The following is a 6,000-nucleotide window of genomic DNA, read 5'->3' on the forward strand; positions in this document are numbered from 1 at the left end:
TCAACATCTGTTATGGGTGGAATTGTGTCCCCTCGAAATTTATACGTTAAGCTCCCAACCCCCAGGACCTCAGAATGCTCTGGCATTTGGAGACAGGGTCTTTAAAGAGGTAATTAAGTAAAAGGAGGTCATTAGGGTGGGCTCTAATCCAATATGACTGGTGTCCTCATAAGAAAAGGAAATTTAGACAGGCATACACAGAGGGCAGCTGATATGAAGACACAAAGAGAAGACGGCCGTCTGCAAGCCAAGGAGAGAGGCCTCAGAAGAATCCAACCTGTCGAGACCTTGATCTTAGACGTCCAGAACTGCGAGAAAATTCATTTCTGTTTAAGGACTTTGTTATGGCACCTGGAGCAAACTAACCATGTCATACACGTATTCAAACAACGCTGCATTTCAGACAACTTAGTTTTGTTTTTAAGAACAGGGCTGCCCAAACCGAGGCTTTTCCCACTGGGAAAGGAGAGTGAAAGACAGGGATTCTGGAGCCTCAGGCCCGATTCCATCTCTGACCAGTTGCATCTTCCCCATCTCAATGCCCTCCCCTCTGCCCAGGGCTTCCTGCCATCACCTCCCAAACATACTTTCACTTGATTCCTTGGCTCAGGGTCTGCTTCTGGGGGCATCCAGCCCAAGACACCTCCTAGCCCAGGAATTTGAGACTTTGGTCTGTCCTGACCGGGGGCTGAGGTCACTTTTATGTGTGTGATGCACTTGGCCAGGTTGCCTCAGCCACAGCAGCTAATATTAGGAGAGGGTGGCATTCGGAGCTGCTCAATTTCACCACTTTCCTCTGCAGCAGAAGGCAGCCTCCCCTGCTCCTGTCTCATCTCACACAGGCAAAGCGCCTGCAGTTCTGGACATCACAGACTCAGGTGTAGGCTCTCAGCCTTCACACCTCACCCATCCTCAACATGCTACATTTGCTGTGACAGGTTCCTACTCAACTTCCATTCAAAAGGGAGGGACCATAAGCCGACAGAGTCTTTCGGAGGAGAGGGGATAAACTGGGATATTCCCAGGATCTACAGACCTGGCGATCACTAAAGTGACAGAGAAAGACAAATATCATATGATACCGCTTATATGTGGAATCTTAAAAAAAATGATACAAGTGAACTCATTTACAAAACAGAAACAGACTCAAAGACATAGAAGACAAACTTACGGTTACCAAAGGGGAAGGGGGAGGGGAGGGATAAATTAGGAGTTTGGGATAAACAGATACGACTATATATAAAGTAGATAACCAGCAAGGACCTACTGTATAGCACAGGGAACTATATTCAATTATCTTGTAATAATCCATAATAGAAAAGAATCTGAAAACAAATAGATTTATATATATATGTATGTGAAACTGAATCACTTTGCTGTACACCTGAAACTAACACAACATTGTAAATCAACTATACTTTAATGAAAGAAAGAAAGAAAGAAAGGAGAAATAAAAACTTCCCTAAAAGTTGAGAACGGAAAACTGAGTTGCTGTCAACTTTCTCAAAACACTAGGCAGAGAGGACTATCACATCTAGAATGGATAAACAGCAAGGTCCTACTGTAGAGCACAGGGAACTATATCTAATCTCCTGTGATAAACCATAACGGAAAGGAATATTTTTTAAAAAGAATGTATATATGTGTAAAACGGAGTCACTGTGCTGTACAGCAGAGATCGACACAACATTGTAAATCAACTACACTTCAATTAGAAAAAAAAAAAAAAAAAAAAAACACTAGGCAGAAGGGAGAAAAAAAATCTCTCTTCATCAGCTTGCCCATGCATGGGCGGTCCCCAACCAAGATGCATTTCCTTTGGCTGTGAGGGTGTTTTAGTGGGCTCTTTTTAAAAAAGAAGTCAAATAAGGTTTTTGAAAATTGTCATCAGGTGCTTCCAAGAAAACTCAGAACTCTGACCAGAGTGGGAGGTAGTGTGGCCTCTCCTGGGCGGGAGCCACCCAGGAGCCTGGGAGAGTCAGGCCAGCTTTGGCCGGAGCTAGCTGAGCCCAGGGCAGAGGAGGTCACGCTCCTGGATGTGCCAATGGACCACCCCGGCCAGGGCTGCCCTGTAGGACTCACAAGTGGCTCATTCTCTCCGAGACAGCTGGGCACCAGGCTCGGGAGGAAAGGTGGAGACTGTGTATCTTGGCAAAGCAGGGAAGAGGGTCTGGGAGACAGTTCACAAGACGGGCATTTGCATCTCCTATCTACGTAGAAGGAGCTGATTCAAGGCTGGAGCCACTGGTGGAGCAGAAATTTGAAAACTTCAGGATCTAAGTCGGTCAGTCTCTCTTTTTAGAGAGAGAGAGAGAGAGAGATTCTGGGGTAAAATAAAAATGGGATATGTGGGAAATCTGAATTCCAGGATCCCTCTAACTTCCAGACTGCAGTTAGAGAGCAGATGCATGAGGAGGGGCCTTTCACTCGTGGGCCATGTGACTTGGGCACTGGAGGCCTTAGGACTTCGTAAATATCTCCCCACCTTCAAAACAGGGGCTTGAATTAACCACCACCAAACTACCATCTTCTGATGTCTTTAGGAGGAAATTTAGGTCATGTCTGGAAAATGCTTCCCGCTGGTCGGTTTATTACCATGTAAATACTAGAAATAGACTTTGTAAAGGCATGTCACCTGCATGCAGTCTGTAGGTAAAGCATATTTTATTATAATCCTATGTATTAGGTGCCTTGTCACTTTTCACTAATAGGGTGACTACTGCCTGGGACTCTCCTGGTCAGCACTGAAAGTCCTACATCCTGGGAAACCCCTCAGTCTTGGGAAAAGCAGTTGGGTTGGTTAGTCAACGCAAACACCCACACTCCTAGGCCACCCCTGATCTTTTCAAGGATTTTGGCGGTTCACTTGCAAAAACTAGTCCCACACTCCTTTGGATCTGTTGGGCACCACATGGAGCCCTATGTACATTCCATAAACGTGATAGATGGAGCTGAAGCCCCGCCCACATCCCCTTTATCCCTGATGCACCTGCCCCTGACCTTCTCCGAGTGCTTCAGGAGACTCACAACCGTGCAACCTTCCCTGGGAAATTGACCTGGACTGAATCGAGCCACTTCGCCCAGAGATGGACACCCCTGGGAGGCTGTGCCCCGCCTACTGGGAGCAGCTGATAATTGACTGAACTGGGGGGGGCAACTCTGTAATGCAAGTTATGCTCCAGAGTCCCCCGAGGGGGAGGTCGAGGCCAGACTTCACCTGAGGCCACACCCTGACTGGGCCCCCATCCTTGTCCCTTCCTGCTTGCCTCACTCACTCTCCCTGACCCAGCGGTCTCCAGCAATCAATCAAGTTTTCTTGAATCCCTTCCTCAGACTCTGCTTCTAGAAATCCTGACCTAGGACAATGCATATGGCCGGGTGCACTCTCTTCGGTGTCACCTTTCCCGCCACTGTATCCCTTGGAGCTCTACCCTTCTTTCTATGGCCACCACCAGCATTGAGGCCACCAGCATCCCTCACCCGGAGGACCCCACGGCCTGCTCCCTGACCTCCCTGCCTCCACTCCTGCCTCCTGCAGGCCACTCTCCTCTAAACGGCCAGTGGGGTCTTTTCAAAGTAAAGGTCAGCTCAAGGCACTCCTGTGCAAATCCTTCTGGAATTGAACACTTTTGTGAGGAAAAAGAAACAAGCAAACTTCCTCAACCTGATTACAAGAAACCCTCAGCAAGCAACAGGCTTAATGATGAAAGACTAATTAAAAGCATTCCCCACTCTCCCTAAGATCAGGAGCAAGACAAGGATGGCCACTCCTGCTGTGTTTATTCAACACTGTGCTGGAGGTTGCAGCCAGGGAATTAGGCAAAAAAGAAAGAAGGAAGGAAGGAAGGGAGGGAGGGAGGGAAAAAGAAAAGAAAAGAAGAAAAGAAAAGAAAAGGCAACCAGATTAGAAAGGAAGATGTAAAACTGTTTCTGGTTGCAGATAACACGATCTCATGGGGCACAGGGTGGGTGAAGTCCTGATTTGCAATATTTACTGATTTCTGTGGCTGATTTCAAAACATCAGTATGATGTTCCTGAGTCTGGAGCTGGGAATGACAATTTCATATACGGAGGTGACCTCACCACTCATTGTGATTCTTCCTCTGAAAGCCCTCCTCTGACTTTCACTTACATGGTGTCTGGCATGGAGTAGACATTCAATAATTATACATCGAATTAGGGGGGAAACACTTCTGTGGCTTCCCATTGCTTTTAAGTTAAAATCTGAAGTCTTTGGGGCTTCCCTGGTGGCGCAGTGGTTGAGAATCTGCCTGCCAATGCAGGGCACACGGGTTCGAGCCCTGGTCTGGGAAGATCCCACATGCCGCGGAGCAACTAGGCCCGTGAGCCACAACTTCTGAGCCTGCGCGTCTGGAGCCTGTGCTCCGCAACAAGAGAGGCCGCGATAGTGAGAGGCCCGCGCACCGCGATGAAGAGTGGCCCCCGCTCGCCGCAACTAGAGAAAGCCCTCGCACAGAAACGAAGACCCAACACAGCCAAAAATAAATAAATAATAAATAAATAAATAAATAAATAAATAAAATTTGAAAAAAAGCAAGTTGCCAATCTGTTTAAAAAAAAAAAAATCTGAAGACTTTGCCGCTCAAGCCCCTGCGTGATCTGGCCCCTGACCTCCTTCCCAGCTTCATCTTGGACCATCTCGCCCCTCACTCACTGCTCTCAGCCACATTAACCTCCCTTCTCTTCTTCTAATGATCCGAGCTATTCCCACCTCAGGGACTTCGCACAGGCTGTTTCCTCTACGTAGGACGCTGCTTTCACTGACCTAAGTCTTACTCAGCGCTCAGGTCTTGGTTGAATGCAGTGGTTCTCAACTGGAGGGCATCTGCCAATGTTTGGTGGTCACAGCTGGTCACTAACATCTAGTGAGAAGAGGCCAAGGATGCAGCTCAACATCCTCCAACGCCCAGGACAGCCTCCTGCCACAAAGGATCACCCAAGCCCAAATGTTCATAGTGCCCAGATGGAGAAACTCTGGCTTATTGTCAGACCTCTTGCCTTGATCACCTTAGAATGGAAGGAAGTTTTCCCTAATAATAAAAGTTTTCTTATAATAATATCTCCTGTTATTCTTTCTCCTCTTATCACTTAAGCACAATCTGGGTCAGGCCCACAGGAGACAGTCCAGGATATTTGAGAAGATATTTGGAATCCTCTGAACGGACTAAACTGTCCCGCTTATGTCAGACTCGCAGAAGCAGGAACGGACACTAGGAGTCTTCTGCATGTGATATATGAAGGAAATGCTCCAGGAGGAAGCAATAGGTGGTGGGGGAAGCAGAAGGGGGACAGGGAAGAAGCCAAGCCAGGGTGAGGTTTCCACGAAGCCTCAGATTAGCCTGATCCTGTGGGGAGCTTGGGAGCGTAAATGATACCTCAGAGCTCCTCTCAACTCATCGAGGCAAAGAAGCCGAGCTTTCATGCTCCTGGACCAGTCTGTCATCAGCTAAGGGCGGTGCCCGGGGTGTAGTCTATCTCCTGGCACCTCAGCCCTCTGGGTTTGCAGGCAGGGCAGCCGGTAGCCTGGGAGCAGACTTCCAAAGACAGCTCCAGGTGCAGATGCGAGGAGCAAAAGTTCACGGAAGCTAGAGGATGTCCGCACAGATATGCAAAAAAATAAAAAAGCGGGGGTGGAGGGGGGAGGGAATCTGGATAGAGCACTGATGGTGCAAATCTGCTGAAAATCTGGGTAATCTGGTTAAAATGAACAGCTCCATGTAACTTTTTCTGGTCTGCAAGTGCCAGATCTTGCTTAAATGTTTCCCTTTCCTGGGGGCCAGCAGAAAGGGACCAGCATTGGTGGGCCCCTCCTGGGAGCCGGAAGCTGTGACATGACTCAAGGGGCATTATCTGTGCCAACCCCTTACCCACAGTTCTTGCCGTTCACACTCCTTCCATCATGAAAGGTTTTGGGCTTCTCTCCCTTCTCATGATTTATGTTTCAACAAAGGTTGTTCATACAAAGAACATCTGTATAT

Source organism: Balaenoptera ricei, chromosome 14 (assembly GCF_028023285.1).
Source record: "Balaenoptera ricei isolate mBalRic1 chromosome 14, mBalRic1.hap2, whole genome shotgun sequence".
In the NCBI taxonomy this organism is placed as follows: domain Eukaryota; kingdom Metazoa; phylum Chordata; class Mammalia; order Artiodactyla; family Balaenopteridae; genus Balaenoptera; species Balaenoptera ricei.